This window comes from Myxocyprinus asiaticus, chromosome 39 (assembly GCF_019703515.2).
Source record: "Myxocyprinus asiaticus isolate MX2 ecotype Aquarium Trade chromosome 39, UBuf_Myxa_2, whole genome shotgun sequence".
In the NCBI taxonomy this organism is placed as follows: Eukaryota; Metazoa; Chordata; class Actinopteri; order Cypriniformes; family Catostomidae; genus Myxocyprinus; species Myxocyprinus asiaticus.
The window spans coordinates 13,199,412-13,218,435 of NC_059382.1; the positions used below are offsets into that span (position 1 = coordinate 13,199,412).

The 19,024-nt window shown below is 39.0% G+C and overlaps 1 protein-coding gene across 1 annotated transcript in view; it reads left to right on the forward strand.

The window, feature by feature from the left end:
* Positions 1-2,321: 2,321 nt before the first annotated feature.
* The window catches only part of LOC127429783 (WSC domain-containing protein 1-like), a 66,445-nt gene continuing 49,742 nt past the window's right edge, over positions 2,322-19,024 (forward strand). The window contains exon 1 of the mRNA XM_051678977.1: positions 2,322-2,604. The gene's annotated coding sequence lies outside the window, so the exon portion shown is untranslated. The remainder of the gene's footprint in view (positions 2,605-19,024) is intronic.

The following is a 19,024-nucleotide window of genomic DNA, read 5'->3' on the forward strand; positions in this document are numbered from 1 at the left end:
GGACTGGATTAAATTATCATTAACTTATCTCCTTTTGTGTTAGCAGAAAAAAGAAAGTCATGAGGGTGTGGAACAACATGAAGGTGAGTAAAAGGTAACAGAATATTCATTTTACGTGAAATATCCTTTTAACTGAAATGTTATCTTGATAATCTATCAACAAAAAATAATGTTGCATGAACTTCAATGAGCGCCTCATTGTGTCTTTAAATTAAAATGTATCTCATTGATTTAAAAAAGAGCAATTAACCATTTTAAAATCCCCGAAAAGTTATTAAATTAATTACCTCAGTTTTGAAAATGAATCGCAGGATGCAACATCAAGGATCACATGATTATAAACAGCATGGTTACTTCCTCGAAGTCCCTTTCTTTAAGGCCCTTTGCGTATGGATTCATACAACCCTAAAAGTAGCATCCCCTTCGCGCAGTGTACTTCGAGGGTGTAAAAATGCCATTTGGAATTTGCCCACTATAATGTTCCCTTTACAAACCTATTTAGCAATTAAGTGCCCACAACTCTCTTAGCATCTAGTGCTATCTGGTGTTAGAAAAAGTCCATGTAGCTTCCTACCCACAGTGATTTGGCAATCTTTTCCTCCTTCCATGCATTAGACTGCATTCATCAGCAACACAATCAATTTGCATGCAGTTTATCTTCCTACCCAGTCAAGTCAAGCATAGGAACCATGCAACACTATCCTTCTCATTGTCTCTCTCTCTTTTCAGAGAACTTTAAATCAAGACATCAAATTGCTCTGCATGTTTGCTGGGGCCCTGAAAGAGGCTGCCAGTGTAAACTGCTAGTCATCAGGATAGTCATCTGATCTCTTTTTCTATCCAAATGTTACCAAGGGAGTTTTCAGCATGAATGACGTAAATTCATTGTAAATAGGCCCCGATTCAGTTTGTGCCTTGCATCTAAATATGGTCATTAAGTTACATCTACAGTTTTTTCTCTCTCCTTTTTCTGCTTACTTGGCCACTGTTTATTGGTTTATTAAATTATTTTATTACGTGTGGATGCATGTCCTAGTGTGTTTTTTGCATATGTGCATTGGTATGTGAGTTACACACATCAGTGATTTTCATAATCATTAATTTACAACATCAGATTTATTTCTATTCTTGCTTCTCTCCACCACTGTTTATTTATTAATTCATTTATTATTTATTTTGCATCTGTGTGGGTTTATGTATGCATTGGTGTTGTGTAAATTACAAAGCCTACACAGGGAATAGGCCTAATGTTTTTTCAGAGCTGGTAAATATGTTGGTACTTCTTCAGAAACATATTTGTCTTACATTCCCAGACAACAGTCCATAAATCTAATTAGAGGGTCTATTGTGCTGTTAACAGTCGTCTGCAGTATCATGAATTGAGTATTCAACCTAAACTTCATCTGATATGGAATACACTGTGTGTGGACTAAAACTGTAAACAAGAATTTAAAAGAAAGGAAAACAAAAAATAATCTGTCAGTAATCTTCTCATTATACAGTATATCCATATTATGAGTGCAACACATTTCAAGCTTCACTAAATCTTAAAGAAAAAGCACACTCTCAGATACAGAATTTGTTGACTGTAAATAGGTAAATAGGTTTTCTATAACTTTTTACAAAATGTAGATTGAATATCGTCAATAGGCTGAAAATATTGAGATATCATTTTTGGAGCCATATTGCCACGTCCTAATCAGACAGCAAAATGCTCAAGGCCCCTCCCCCCCGTCGGATGGCAAAAGGTGGCCCCCGATTGGATGATTGCTTGGGGCCTTGGAAAGGGTAACCCCACCCCTGTTTAGGTTTACAAGTTGCTAATGTAATAAAGCAAATACAATGGTATTGTTAAGGCATAAATTGTTTTATTTCCATTTTGAACTTTTAAACAGTAATGTACTTTAAAGAATTATTGATTAATCCTAAAAAAAAAATCCCCCTTTTGCTTTGATGACAACATGAACTAGAGCGAGACTTGAGAAAGGAGTTTACATGGTCGATGTCAAAAATAGGCTTAAATATTTCTTCTTCATAACTTGTTTTGGATTTACATGAATCAGAATCCTTTATTTCCAGGTTTTAATAAACAATGCTTGATTTTCAATTTGGTCTCACACTTTTGGACCTCTCTGTAGCTGATTCCTTGAAAGAAGTGCGGCTGCTGATGCTCTGGTCCCGTTTCCATTCGGCGCATGCGCACACGGGCAGCGCTGTCTGACTTAAAAACAGCTGGGCTCTTACGTGCTTTCAGAGAGAGAGAGAGAGAGAGAGAGAGAGAGAGAGAGAGAGAGAGCGCGCAAAGGGGACACGGCAAGAATTTAGATAAGGATTACATCTGTTATAGTGGTTTCACAGCCATGCAAAATAAGAAAACGCCAGAGGATTAGTGACACACATCAAGTGGAGCGAAATAGCAAAACAGAATGAGAGCGCGAGATGCGGCTCGCCTCAGAGATGAAAGAGATGCTTGTTGCGACTGCTCATGTTTGTGAAGAATGCCTTAAAACCCGAGGAAATCCAAAGCTGTGCAATACATTCGCACCGCTCCTTTAAGATGCTTTAATTTGGTTAGTCTTCGCTTCTAAGAGGTTGTTGCAGAAGGTAAGATAATTCAAATGTATTTTTCAACAAATTTGTTAAATTGGTTAGTGTAAGTTGTTTTATTTAGCTTTTTTAAATTTTGTTTATTTGTCTATTTAGTTCTATACGTATTAAATGCGCTGAGAAGTTTATGTGGATTGTATAAAACGTCACTTTTATGCACCAATGTATCTGTCTGTTCTATATCATAGGGAGTTTTGTCTAAACCCCCCCCCCCAACACCAAAAAGAAAAGTGTTGATAACTGCTGTGCAAATGACTAATTGTTTTCTGCCTTTTGAAATTTCCAGAATTGCTTCCATTTTATTTTTATTTTTTTTAAAGAATGTTGTTTTTCTAAATCCAGACAATTTGTTCTTAGAATCAAGGATATGCCTGTTTTAATGTGATTTGTCAGTGTTTAAAAGCTCGTTCTTAGAAGTTAAATCATAGAATTATTGAGAAATATAATGATGATATTATTGAGGAATATAATGGTATATTGATTTTTAGAGCAATATATACAATACTTTTCCTTTAGACCATTGATTAACTTGTGCTGTTGCAGGATATGATTGTTATATTGCAATACATGGTCCCATCTTAAGTTATACAGTATATATAAATATAACGTGTTCAGTGGTATCTGAGCTGGAAAAAAAAACTTAATTATCTCAGCATATCTAATGAACTGCACTCACATGTGTCTTTTGAGTGTGGCCAGATGCCATAGATTTCATTAGCGTTTCCCTCTCCCATCCTTCATCATTATACCCTCACTTCTTTACAGCCATAGAAAAGGAATATGTCCAGACTGAGTGTTTATGAGTCAGTACTGAGCCTACATGTCTTACAGGGTTAATCAAGATCATTTAGTCACAGTTGACCTTTCAGCAGCATACATTTACTGCCTAGGGGGTAAACCGCCTCACCTTCACAGAGACATTTGTGGTAAAGAGTTGTATGCATACATAATCCTTTATGAGTGCATTGCATTACATCGGGGATGTCATTTAATTATTTTTGTAATTTCTCTTCCTGGTCTGAAAAAGAATGGTAGCTTGCTCTTAAAAGATAGAAATATTTATATAATATGCATATACTCTTAAAATACTAGCAGACATTTACATGTAAAAAAGCTCATAGGCATTTCAGCATGTGATTACATATCCGGCAACAAGGTCAAGACTATGAACATTAATGACAGCAAGATATGTTTTAAGTTGACAGCCTTAAATCATGTCTCGATGCATGTAGTTATCGTGGTATTAGTTTGATTATGGCCAGACTGGTTATAATCCAGACACCACTGTCTGCAGTGTTCTCCAACCTCACTAAAACCTATTCTAAATAATGAATGCATAGAGAGTGGTTGATTGTGCATCTGAAAAATCTCTCTTGCCATAGCACAGTTTGACAGGGACATTTTTCAGTTCCGTTTCCCATGGTTTCAAAAGACTGGCAGAATTCTTCTGAATAGACAGAATTTACTGTTTTGACCATGACCAATGATAATTAGTTCTGCCAATTTTGGAGTATCATTGAACTATGTTATAATCTTTATTTTGGAATGTCAAGTTATTAGTGGGGGTTTGGATGCTATTCGAATCCTGTAAATAATCGACACAACTTGGCATTTCTAAAAAGTTACAGCTATATTTATTGATTGTCTTATGAAGGACATGCTAGAAAGATTAAATGGTTTATGTACTGTATTACCAGGGTTAGTTCACCCTAAGATGAAAACTCTTTAGCTTAATCCCTTAAACTTTTCTCTTGGTTAAGGAAATAAAGGGGAATAAATGGTTGCGATTATGTTGCTTGTTACATCGAAGAACCAGACATCAGAGTCTGCACAGATAAAATAATTCACAGAAGATTTGTGATGAAAACCCGCTACATTACTCACTGCAGCAGCTGGAAAAAAGAAGAAATTGTACTCTAGAAATAATGAGCTACATTTTTTGGAATGCGATGTCATTCTCTAACATGCAATTAATGCTGATGAATTCTCCTGCAAAGTGCAGGGAAATAAAGCTGCAGTCTTGTCAGGTTGTTCCACTGAGGGCTACTGTATGTGTGTGTGTGTGTTGCGGTTTGCCAGGACTTGCTTTAATCTCCCAGAAGGGGCCACAGAATGATCACACTTACTTGTCTGTGGTCTGTGAGTGTTAAAGCTCTCCAGTGTCAGTAGCCCAGCTACACCGTTTTGAGCGCACATCCACTGCAGTTTAGTGGTCAATAAAACGGCATCCAGGGGCCAGCATTTGCCATCTTTTCAGCTGGCAATTATTGAGCGAATTTTAGTTATAGTGTCTTATTTATTGCCAGGCTATAAATATCCAAATGCAACACAAAGCATAAATAATCAAAGACAGACTGTTCCTAACCAAATTTTAATGCATAGTTTTAATTTATCTCCTTTTCTCTCATGCTACAGTAAATGTCTACAGACTGACTGGGACCCAGCAAAATGGAAGATGCTTGAAATGTGTCAGAAATAGGGATGCACCGATACCACTTTTTCTCTTCCGATCCGATATCAAAAATCTCAATATCGGCCAATACCAATCCCGATCCGATACCAGTGTTGTTTTTTTGCATAATCAGTTTAGAATATCTTTACATTATTGTGTGGAACTAATTGGGAGTACTCTTTAATATGTAAAGAAACACAAATGTCTAACTACACATTATTTCAATATAAATGTATAGCTAATTAAGAAAAACTTTATGGTTAACTTGTATACTGGATAATGTAGCAGCAAAATTAACAGTAATTCCAGTAAAAGTCATCAGTAGAATTTTTTTTTTCAACTTGTATCTGGACTTCAAATCTCTTTTTTGTTCAATTTAGTTGTAAGAAATCAGCTCACTTTTCATTCACACAGTTATTTTTTGGGACCCATTCAACTTAAACATTATTATAATTTGAGTTCTGATTACACGCACCTGCATATCATTAGTGGCTAATCAAGGACTGCATATATACCCCACTTTCACACACACTCTTTGTCTGTTTTCATCGATAGTATCTCTGAGACTCCACACCTTGCTACTATGTCAAACATACCTGTGTCTTCAACAGTTATCAATCTGTTCATCGTGTCTTATACCCTGTCTGGATATTACTCACCTGCTGTTTGCCACTCTGCTCAACTGGATTTACTCAAAATTTTTACATCACTGTTTCAATCATCTGTTCAATAAACCCTGCTACTGAGTTCATATCTCTGCTTCCGTGAGTCTCTCCGTTTAACACCTTTAACTTTTAAACCCTCACGCTTTTATTTTGACATTCTAAACTCTCCAGGAAGTCCTGTATGTGTCTGTTTGTAGGCAAGTTCACAGTAGTTTAATTCGCTTCTTATTCAAATTCTTGTAAAAAAAAAAAAAGCACCTCCAGTGCCATTCTAAATGCATATTATAAGTGAACCGAACTATTGAGCATCTACATCTGAGATGTTGTTCGTGAGTAGCGCTCAAATTTTGCGCACTGCGTGAAGTCTAAAAATAGGTGCGCGTGTGTGGGTGTAAACAGAGCAGCGCCATTCAATAATGCGCTGGAGCTGCGCGTGCATTTTATATATTTACTTATTAAACACAGCCTTTTTTGATTCACAGAGCTATTGCACATCTTCAGGTGGCTTTGAATAAAATGCACGAGTCATATGAACTACTTTAATTGTGTTTTAATGGTTCTTTTATGTCATTGTTTTAGCTTGACTGTAATGAACATGACTAACACACAGTATCAGATTTGGATCGGGCTCATCGGACCGATACCCAATCCGTTTAAAAACGTCAGTATCAGAGCCGATACTGATCCAAGTAGTCAGAAATAATGTCTACACTTACACTTGAATGCACTGATAGCAACTGCAGTCAATCTTACAACAGTCTTTGTGTGCTCTAACCAAAAGCTCAGTCGGATCAAAGAAAATTTCTGTCAGAATTAGGAACAAATAAGCATTTCAATTTATATGTAAGGTTTTCTACACTGCAGCGAAATCAATTCCTCCAGTGGGCGATCAATAGTTTGAGTAGGCTGTAAATAAAGTGACTGGCAATCACCTGCAGTTCAGCTCACAGCTAAAGGTTCCTCTTCCTTCAGAGGATTTGGATTAAGCATTAAGTGTGAATATGTGAAGCCTTGTGTTTTAAATCAGACACATCTTTGTTGAAATATTGGCAGACTTGATTGTTTGTTCTATTTGCATTCACTGAATAACATGCTGCTTGTATATTGGCTTTTTATTTTTATTGGCTCTTTAAATCAAAATTATGGGGAAAAAAGAAATCATTCTGATTGTGTTAATTTGTTATGACTAGTGCTGTGAATCAGTTACAGAATTTTAACTAATTAATTGCATTAATTTTTCTGTTATTAATCACAATTAATCGCAAATAAAATTATGGTACATGATGCATTACAACATTAAAAAATCATCCTAAATATATTAACTTTATACTTTATCTCAAAGAACTTGCAAGAAATTGGTTAGTAATCATTTATTTTTATTATTTAAATGTCTACATGTTTAAATGTACTTATTTATTTTTTGCAAATTTACACATTTTTATAGGTGTCTGTGTATACATGCCATAAAATCAGTGGACATGTAGGCTAATAATAATTTGGGCAAAATCTTCTGGACTTTTTTAATTAATGGGATCAACTTGGCAGATTCAATTCATATCAAACTTTATTGGCAAGAGAAACTTATTTGTACATTGCAAATGCATTATTAGACACTATACATACAGATATAAAACATATTGAAAGTTTAATATGCTTAAGTTTAATATCTCAAAACTATAATTTTCTCTTGCTGCTGTTCAGTCTCTACAAGTACACCTGGCACTAGCATGCTGAACGGTCTTTATCGCGCACACGCTGAGTCTCACTCGGACGGTTTCGCTTTTGAAACAGGTTTAGATGAAAGTCAGTGAGGGTGAGATACTGCAGCTTGCCCGTATTACTCGCCCGCTTGCGGATGCAGAATCTTCATTCTCCGTACAGTAAATGCGTCCCTTATTTATTTTGAACGGGACATGCGTCACACGCAATGAATAAGCATGCACTGCTTCACTGTTTCTGTGCGAGGATGTGCAGTTTAGTCAAGCGAGTACCTCCTGAAAATGTATATATGCCAATGTTAGCCACAGAAAGTGGAGACAAACATTGGTGAAGATTCGCCCATTGTACAAAAATGCCTGGGTTTGTTCCTGGCAGGCAGCAGATGCCCTAACCCCACCCCCACCCTAATTGGAGCCTGTAAGGCTGAGTAGCCTATAAGGAACAACTCGGTACAACTTTCTCCTATCATGTGAAGGTTTAGGAAGTAAAAAAAAAAGAAAGAAAGGATTTTTGCATTAATTGCATTATTATTATTTTTAACGCGTTAAGAACTTTACTCTCCCAGCCCTAGTTATGACCTCTCTTGGAAAGATTCCATGCACTATTATGAATTTACTGACAGACTGCCAATCAGTGAACTGCAGGAAACAACTCCTTGAATCAATTTGATTATTCAACCCTGGGGTTTGCAGTCTGTCATGCTCAGCAAGATTATTATCCTGAACATATGACAGAATATATGAAACACACATCACTATCAACAATTTTTTTAATTTCACTGCAGTATATGTCTGGAGAGAGGTAAAAAGGAATGTCTTAAATTGTGAAGATGGGGGTTCGCCTAAGAATAAATTGCGCCCACTGATAACATTGTTTTATTTGCACTAGCTATCTGCATTGTTTTAGCACCCTATACATTAAAGGAAATATGCAATTATGGTACAACCAGAGCCAACAAACCTTGCAGGACAGTTCTGAGTACTAAGTTTTGGAGGACACAGCAGACTCCCTATGGCATATTTTACTGGGACTGAACAGCATTACTCTGTCACTGTGATCCAAAAACCTGAATCAACGTTTTGAAATGCAGAAAGTGCACTCAACTGTGCATCTAGATATATGTTGGGTTATTATGCTCTTCTCATTATTTGAATGTCATTTAATGAATTATTGCTGCTATGATCAATAGAAAACCAAACATTGCTTTTTAATGAACTTCTGATTACCATCTGCTTTCCTTGAGTGGTAGTAGTGCAATGTTAATTGCACCAGGAAAATAGCACTGAGTTTTGTGAATAAGGTGGAATCTATAATAAGCCTGGTTTACCTAGAAAATAGTGTTTGCGCTGCAAAGGATGAACAACGTGGTCTCATGGTGAGTCATAAGAATTAGTACAAGATGATGAAATCTTAAGAATCAGACGAGTTGGCTCGAACAAAAACGTACAACTTTTACTTCCATTGAGGAAAATAAGCAAACCAACTGACAATGTTGTTATGATTTTTCCAAAGTCTAACTTCTTACCCAAACCTTAAACCTAACCATGATTTTAAAAGGAAAATGACAAGGAAAAGAAAACATCTGTGTTTGCAAGGAGATAAAAGAAGCATTTCACAGGTTATTGACGTACATCAGTCAAATGTATTGCATTAAAAATATGGAATAAGTAACCAATTTGTTCACTGATGCGGGCGAGTTTCGACATTTGATGAGAGTGCACACCGGCTTGGCGGTAGATGTACGCTACCGTCGCCATGTTGTCCGTCCGGACCAACACGTGCTTGCCCTGGATCAACGGCCGAAGCCTCCACAGGGCGAGCAATACTGCCAGCAACTCGAGGCAGTTGATGTGCCAGTGCAGTCACGGGCCAGTCCAAGGACCGAAGACTGCACGCCCGTTGCACACGGTGCCCCAGCCACGTTTGGAGGTGTCCGTCGTAACCACGACGTGCCTGGAGACCTGCTCTAGGGGAACCCCTGCCCGTAGAAACGCTAGGTCAGTCCAAGGGCTGAACAGACGGCAGCAGACCGGAGTGACGAGCACACGGTGTGCCCCATGGCGCCATGCCCATCTTGGGACTCCAGTCTGAAGCCAGTGCTGAAGTGGTCTCATATGCATCAACCCGAGCGGCGTGACCGCCACTGAGGACTCCATATGCCCCAGGAGCCTCTGAAATAGTTTCAGTGGGACCGCTGTTTTCCGTCTGAATGCTCCCAGACAGTTCAGCACCGACTGCGCACACTCGCTCGTGAGGCGCGCCATCATCGAGACTGAGTCTAACCCCAATGCCGAGAAAAGAGATGCTCTGAACCAGGGAGAGCTTTCTCTTTTCCCAGTTGACCCGAAGCCCCAACCGGCTGAGGTGCCTGAGCACCAGGTACCTGTGCGCACACAACAAGTCCCACGAGTGAGCTAGAATCAGCCAGTCATTGAGATAGTTGAGGATGCAAATGCCCACTTCCCTTAACGGGGCAAGGGCTGCCTCTGCGACTTTTGTGAAGGCGCAAGGTGACAGGGACAGACCGAAGGGGAGGACTTTGTACTGGTATGCCCAGCCCTCAAAAGCAAACCGTAGGAAAGGCCTGTGTTGAGGTAAAACCGAGACGTGGAAGTATGCATCCTTCAGGTCTACCGCCGCAAACCAATCTTGATGTCGAACTCTCGCTAAAATGCGTTTTTGCGTCAGCATCTTGAACGGGAGTCTGTGCAAGGCCCGGTTCAGAACTCGCAGGTCCAAGATTGGCCGCAACCCACTGCCTTTTTTGGGTACGATGAAGTAGGGACTGTAAAACCCCTTCCTCAACAGGCTCTCAATGTGATCTCCATGTGCAAGGCATCGTACCTTGTCAGCCTCCCTTGACTCGACCAGGTTGAGCCAAAGGTGGTGCACCTGGACCACCAGGGTGGACATCGCCTGCCCGAGAGACCGTGCCATGACCTTCGTTGCCTGGAGGGCGAGATCGGTCGCTGAGCGCAGCTCCTGCATCAATCCCAGGTCAGGACTACCCTCGTGCAGTTCATTGAGTGCCTTGGCTTGGTGCACTTGCAGGAGAGCCATGGCATGCAGGGCGGAGGCAGCCTGTCCAGAAGCACCATAGGCCTTAGCTGCCAGTGACGATGTAAGCCTACAGGCCCTGGACGGAAGCCTCGGGTGGCTCTGCCAGGTGGCAGCGCTCTGCGGGCACAAGTGCACAGCAACCACCTGATCCACCTGGGGAATCGCCGAGTACCCCCTGGCCGCCCCACCTTCAAGGGTAGTGAGAGCGGAGGATCCCACGAACCAGGTCCGGGCAGTAAAAGGTGCCCACCACGATTGCGTGAGCTCATCATGCATCTCCAGGATGAAAGGCACCGGAGCGGGGTGCGGCTGTGAGCGGCGCTCTGGGCCCAGAAACCAATCATCGAGCTGCGAGGGTTCAGGGGGAGCGGAGGATTCCTCTCCAGCCCGACACTCGCAGCCGCCCTGCGACTGGGCTACCGCACCCGAGGGTGGGATCCCAGCCGAGTCCTCCACGTCAGACTGGACGAGCCCGCTCTCCGATGCTACTATCGACAACTGATCCTTTTGCAAGCTCCGAATGAGATCGTGAACTGCCCTGAGACGAGCCCCCGGTCTCATCCCAGAACTTGACCGGGGCACACGAGCGTGCTAGGGAATGGGAGGTCCGTGGGGGGTTTCCTGGTGGAGAAGCTCCCATTGAGGACCCCAAATCGCCCCCAGTGCTAACCGTCTTTGCCTCATACCCGTAGGTAGAAGGACTGAGGCGGGGAGCCGCTGGGGTGGCTTTCCCTCTGACGAAATAAAGCTGCTACCGCAATGTTGCCATGGTCATATTCTCGCAATGAGGACACTAACCATCCACGAAAGATGTCTCCACGTGGGAAGCACCCAAACACGTGCGACAGCGATCGTGGCCGTCAGAAGCGGAGAGATAGCGACCGCAATCAGGAATAATACACAAACGAAAAGACATCTTGAAAAAGACGCTTCGTAAGTGCCACTATTTTAGTAGGAAAATGTACTCTTTGTGAGGAAAGAATATACTCTTTTAGCTGCTGAAACGCCGGTGCAGGAGGGGGAGAAACCGCTGTAATGCACCGTAAATCCAACAGCTTCACTGGATATTAGAGGTGAATGATCGGCAGAGTAATTCAGCTCGCCAAACACAACCGCTCGGCTCTGAAGAGAAAATCTGAATGAGTGGTTGCAAGCCAGCTCCTTTTATACCCGTATGTCCGGGGGAGTGGCATGCAAATTCCACTCGCCAATTCCCATTCCCCTTATCTCAAAGATTTTTTGTGTTTGGGGCTCCCAAGGGCGACCCCTAGTGTCACTACATCGACACAACATCGAGTGAGTGACAGATAGGGAACCTTGATTATCTTCTTCGCTTAGACATAATATTTACTGCTTACAAAGAAATAAGAAATGCTGTATTCAGTGGCACTAAAGACCTGCACAAAACAACCAAATGGTTAGAGATGGTGGCCAGATGCTTAGATGAGAAAAAAGAGCTTTCCAGCAACTGACCTCCAGGGTCAGTCCCATCAGCCTCTGAGATGGAAGTGTGGTTGCTCTCGTGTAAGTGAGATGATAACATGCTGGGAACGCAAATGAAGAGAAATGAGCACCAGTCTGGACCTAAAGCGTCCGCTTGCTGCTGTTCACAGATATCCATGAAGACTCAGCAGGATGATTTTACTATTGAGAGTTTTGCTGCATGCGCCACTAGACCAACAGCAAAATAAACAAATAAATAATACATCAAATGAAGTATGATAAAACATGCTTTTGGACATAAAGGGATAGTTATTTGAGTCGCTTGCTTACTTGTAGTCAGAGGTGTATGGTAACGAAGTACAAATATTTCATTACTGTACTTAAGTACAGTTTTTTTAATATTTGTACTTGAGTATAAATATTTCTTTGGACTTTTACTTTCACTTCACTATTTTGAAGAGAAAATTGATACTTTTACTCCGATAAATTTCTACAGACCCTTTTGTTACTTTTGCGACGGAACACCGCAAAAAAATAACAGCTGTACGTGCAAAAATGCATGCAGATCGGTGATAGTGATGTGTGATTCATTGAAAGAATCATTTGAGTCGAACCTTTTAAATTTGATTCCTTTGAACTGAAAAAAAGTATTCAAAAAGTGAATGATTCGTTTTGCGAATCACTGTTCTGTCATCTGTCTACACTGGGGAAGACAAGAAACTTCTCATGTGAGTTTAATTATTATAATATTTTGACTAATTAATTTGATAAGTTTAGGCTTAAATATTATGAAAGCTGTTAAAGTTATGCGCAATCAGTCTCCTGCCTTTCCAGGAGACTTGTTCATATAAAAGTAAATCACATGCATTTACATTTTACATTTAAACAAGGTATGATGTGTATGAATAATTACCAGCGCTTATGAAAATGCCCAACAATATTTATTTTTATATTTTATGAAGATGTGAATGGTCTTTGCCTAAAAAAAACTAGTTTTCTGGTGGTTGCAAAAGTGTTATATTTGCTTTGTAGCACATTCATGCTACAGTATGTGGAAACTAGGTTTTTCTGGATGGTTGTTAGGGCATTCTATGCAGTTGTCAAGGTGCTGTGTGTTTTGGCACATTGCTACAGTATATGGTTGCCGGGTTGTTACTAAGTTGTTTTCTATGTTTTTTGCACATTGCTCTGCAGTTGACAGGGTGTTCTAGGTGGTTGTCAGGTTGTTACTATGCTGTTGTTAAGTTGTTTTAACTGTGTCTCAGCACATTGCTATGCAGTTGCCAGGGTGTTCTGGGTGGTTGCTGGGTGGTTGCTTAGTGGCCCAAATGAAAAGAGCCCACCCCCACAAGTCTCTGTTCTGGTCACTAATATGACTCAACTCCCTCCTTCAATGTTCCAATTTTTATGGACTGTGGTGTTCATTTACATTCATCCCATAAATATGATAATTCTGATGTGACTTGAATGCGCCATTAAAGGGATAGTTCATTTAAAAATGAAAATTCTCTTCTAATTTTCTCACCCTCATTTGATCCAAGATATGTATGACTTTAATTATTTTTTTCTGCAGAACACAAACAAAAAAAATATTTTCAGAAGAACATCGCTGTTATGTAGGTCAATTTAATGTAAGTGAATGGTGGCCAGACCTTTGAAGCTCCAAAAAGCACATAAATGCAGCATAAGAGTAATCCATAAGACTCCACTGGTTTCACCAATGTCTTCTGAATGGATCCAATTGTTTTTTTGGTGAGAATAGACCAAAATATAACTGCTTTTTCGACTATAAATCTTGATAGATATCCTATAGTGCCCTCTAGGGCTCTGCGCATGCGTCAGGCACTAGAAAGTAAAATCAAGCTTGAAATCATGATCGTAGAGTGAAAATGCAAAAAAAGGTCTGCACTCTAAAAATACTTTTATTAGGTTCAAGCAGGAGATAAAAATAGTACAAACATTTCGGCTGTCTGCCTTTATCAGTGTAACAATTCACTTGTTCTCAATAGTTATATATATAAAAAAAAACAGTGAAAATGAGTTATTTATATAATTTGGTCTGTTCTCACCTAAACCCAGCTGAATCACTTCAGAGGACATTGGTTTAACCACTGTAGTAGTATGGATGACTTTATGCTCCCTTAATGTGCTTTTTGTAGCTTGAAATGTCTGGCCACCATTCACTTGCATTGAATTGAGCTATAGAGCTGAAATATTCTTCTAAAAATCTTTGTATGTGTTCTGCAGATGAAAGAAAGTCATGCACATCTGGGATAGCATGAGGGTGAGTAAACGATGAGCACCACTAATCAATTAAGTTGCCAGGGGTTTAATGAACTGTTCTGTGATTTATGCAATTTACTTGTACTTTTGATACTTAAGTAAATGTAATATCAGTTACTTTCATACTTTTACTTAAGTTGTTTTCTCATGAGCTACTTTTACTTGAGTCAATTTCCATGAAGGTATCTTTACTTTTCACAAATATGACAAATGGATACTTTATACAACACTGTTTGTAGTTGTCTATCCACATTAAGCTAAGAAGACAATATTATGAAGTATTTGATCACAAAAACAAATGACAAATGTCACCTTTAATGCCCTCTGAAATACAGTACACCCCCAAGATGTTAGACTTTCCTGATCAGAAAATGAAATGCCCTTGGCTCGGCATTATTATTCATAAATCCAATTGTTTCTGTTTGAAATTTTGTATAATTTACCAGCAGGCACACAATTGAGCAGAAAGATAAGACCGATTAATTATGTGCCCCACGTAACTCATTGCTATAACATTCATTAACAAACTTTGTGTAATGAGGACCATCCTGTAATTAACACAGCAACCTCCCTTGAGTAACGTTATTTAAATGTAATAACATTATATAAAAGTTAGTCAGGACTACCAAACACTGGGGTTTACAAATATGACAAGAAACCCATTTCTCCTAAACATTCCATGGCATCTCAAACTCATTTCAGTTTCAATTTTCAGAAGTGATTTTCAACTGAATGGATCTATAGTGAAAATTCTCTATGTGCAGTATTCAAAGCAGTGAAAGCGTTGTCCCTGTTGGAGCTTATTTCAGAGAACAGGTATTTTCATTTTATAGAGAATAGAAAAAAAAAATAAAAAATCAGCAAAGTGCCATATATAATAAATGATCCCATCACAAACCACAACATAACATGTTATAAAGGAGGGGTGTCAAACTCATTTTGCGTCGAAGGCCAAACTGGACATCTTGCGGCATCTTATGCAGGCCAACATGTTCATATATAGAGAGTCATTACATAAAATCTTGCTGTTCAGTAAGTGAGTGAGTTCATTCAGTGAAGGATTCGTCAGACTGATTCAAACCCATAACTGAGCTGATGAGTCGTTTGAAGTGATTCATTAAAAGAACCTGCTTGTAAGAGTCAATTGTTCGTTTGTTTTTGAGTGCAGCCAGTGAACACAATGCAAAAGAAAGACGTTTTGTTATTTCACTGTATTTTATTTGTATTCAGACTGCAAGCTCACAACTTGGGTAAAATTAAATTTTTTATGCAGTGGCATTAGAGATTCAGTTGCGACGCTTGGTGTGGAAAACACTGTAAGTCCAAATTTAACTTAGTCGAATTCCAACAGTATTGATATTTCATTATTAATTTATCACTTAACGTATCAATTTTTAAAAATGTAATCAATTGTTCAGTGCAGCTTTTACCTCCAATTTTTCTCATTGCACCTACAGTATATTGCCATAAGAGACTGGCAAGATATATATATATATATATATATATATATATATATATATATATATATAATGTGTACTGGTTTTTAGCACTTTCATTCTCTTTTGCTTTTTGTGCCGTATTATTGTTTAGTAATACACAGACATAATGGCTGAGGTAGGCTATGTCCTCATGAAATCAGAGACTCTCCCATCAGAATCCGAACACAAGTGGTCAAAAGAGACGACCAGGTGAAACTGATGTGTCTCGCTTGTTTACTTGTGATTGCATCTCCCAAAATGCATCTTAATACCAGGCGTACACAGGGCCTCAATCTGGGGCAAATGATCATGTAGTTGATACACTCAGTCTGCGATCAGTCCTGTAGTGTGTGCACCAGCACAATGAAAAACCTGACTGCAAGTTGAGTAGTGTGTGCTTGGCTTAAGGAAGAAGATTATGAATACATCATAGAGCTCTAATAAATGTGAATGTTTTGCAGCACTTTTTTTTCCTCAAATCATCGTTTGACACCCCTGTTATAAAGCAACATCAAACGTACACTACTCTTTTGCAAAAAAAAACTCCAAAAAATAGCTGGTAAGCTGAAGTAGCTTGCTTTTAATCTGGCTAACATTCAAAATGTTAAAGGGTATACGATCGTTAGCAAAAATGAACAAAAGCATGCACATCCAATGGCAAAAAAGCTCAATGTGGATGCCCGGCCAAATTGGTATCAGAAAAAGAGAGAAAAGTCAGCACACCACGGATTTTTTGCGAAAACGTTTTAGCACATCAAAATAAAGCTGATGGAAGCGCAAATTATTGTTAAAATTTCACAAGTGCCGACATAATATTGTTCTGTTTAACTCTAGCGCATAAACTCTATGTTGATACTTCAAATGTCACGAAAATCTGGTTTGGAAATACTTTTTGTCGAGAAAATTGCCATTAACGCAAAAATGTAGAGTCACATGACACGGGATTTTACCCCAATCGTTAGCCTGTGTTAATCATGACGACGGTATATATCCTTGAAAGCCAATTTATTGTACATGATTATGGATTGATCTTAACAGCATATAGATCCTATGCTACAAACATGACACTTCCAGGAGTGCCAATACAAATGTCTTGTATCATGCACATCGACAAGAGAACAAATTAATGGCCTCTGTTTGTGATTAATTTAATCGCGGTAGCCATCCATTTATTTATTTAAGTTGTTTTTCCACACCATTCAAAATAATAGATGGCAGTCATGGAATTAGCCCACAATAAAAAAAATAAATAAATACATAAATAAAAATATATTTTCTGTGCACAAAAATGTTTTAAATTAAAAATAAATACACAATACTAGGAGAAAAGCTTCAGTGTGCTTTTTTGGAACACTAACACAGCCCAATTCTATAAAATTATTGTTTGTAATTTGAAAAAATGCCGGCAAAATTCCCTGAATTAAATAAGGCTAAATAAATTACCAAACGAATAAAGCATTTCATTAAAAAAATACATTACCAAATGAAAAAAATAATATTGTTAGGCCTATATAATCGCTTTTTCTTTACACAAACTTAAATTAGCCTCAACCTTTTCTGTAGACAAAAAAAGTTGGCTGAATGACATTCTCAGAATGTTCTACACTTTTTTCAATACTAAACTATCAGAATTATTTGTCCAATGCTGCATTCACTTTCAGAAAACGAGCTTTTGAACATTTTAAAACTTTTAAATATTTTAAATCTAACCCTCTTTACCGTGGATCGCATTTGCTGAGCTTCTTCAGAAAATATAAATTGCATTATGATGCTAAAATTAATTTTAGATGACAATCAAGTTCAGTTGGTCGTTAAAAAATGTGTTGGACAAATATGCAGGATATAATGCAGTTGTGATGGCGATGCTTTAGATTAGATGATTGTACAAAATAGCCTATTGAATATCAGGAATGTATCATATGTAAACCCTGATATTACACCACATCAATTTTTCTTTAATAGCTGTGCACACAACATATACACATTGATGGATGGTCCTTATACTAAGTCTGAAAGTTTCCCCCACTACTTGCTGCAGGTTGCCAGCTTGAACAGGGCCATGATGATTCGCTTTCGGGTTGGAACTGGTGGCAACCTGATAGGCGCAACATCAGGACCAATATTACAGTCCTATCAGAAGGGCAACAGCTCCCTTTTGATTGCAATTCCTCCTCTTCTGATTGCATTTATTTGTGAAATTAAAATGACAGTAAGCGGTCTAATTTCAATGAATTGTCTCAATACTCTCCCCATTTTACCAAAACTTTGGAGGAAAAAAAATTAGGGACGTCTGGGAGGCAAAAGGTATACAATTAGGGATAAACACACATTTCTGTATGGAAACAGCTTAAGGGCAGATTTCTTTTGCGATAAACCAAAACATATGCGACAGAGTGTTTTTTTTAGGCATGACATCATTTATGCATTTTCACTTTGTCGATAACAGAATAGCGTGAAAAGTGGATGGAAAATAGGTTAATGTCACCTCCCCTACGAGGACACTTCACTGATTCTATACCTACATACTAAAGTGTGGAAACGAAATGTCTTAAAGCAGCAAAATGCTGTGCTACCGGACTCTTAGGATCTTGATGCTTAATAGCACTTCGATGTTCAGAGATACGGGTTTTAAGACGTCTACTGGATTTACCAGTATTACAAAGTCTACAAGGACAATGCAGCATGTAAATAACATTCACGGTCTTACAATAAATAATTCCTCTAATTTTAAAAGTCTTCCCAGTATGTGGATGTTTGAAAGTTGACATTGTTGACAGTCACTACATCGATAGATGCCAGAAGGCACATTACTCAAAAAATTAGATACTTTAGGAGTGGATAGGTCGCCTCTAACCAACATATTGCGTAAGTTGGCTGGTCTCTTATATACCAAACGAGGTGGTTTTTCAAAACATTTTTTAAGGTGGGGGTCACTGTCGACAATGGACCAGTGTTTCTGAATGATGCCTTCTATTTCTTTAGCCAGCAGTGACTATTGAATATAACAATTAACTCGTTGTTCCCTGTGTCACTCACTCAACGTTGTGTCGATGTAGGGTTTGATCTTGAGAGCCCCAATCACCTTAGCTTAAAAGAGAAAATACCAATGAGAATTGCCGAGTGGAATTTGCATGCCACTCTCCGCCTCCGGACATACGGGTATAAAAGGAGATGGCATGCACCACTCATTCAGATTTTTTCTTCAGAGCCGAATGCATGTATTATGTTTGTCCTCTCATCTTTCACTTACGCTGCTGGATTTTACGGCGCATATCAGCGGTCACCCTCGCACGGTCGAGTGTTGTGCTTCCCCTGGG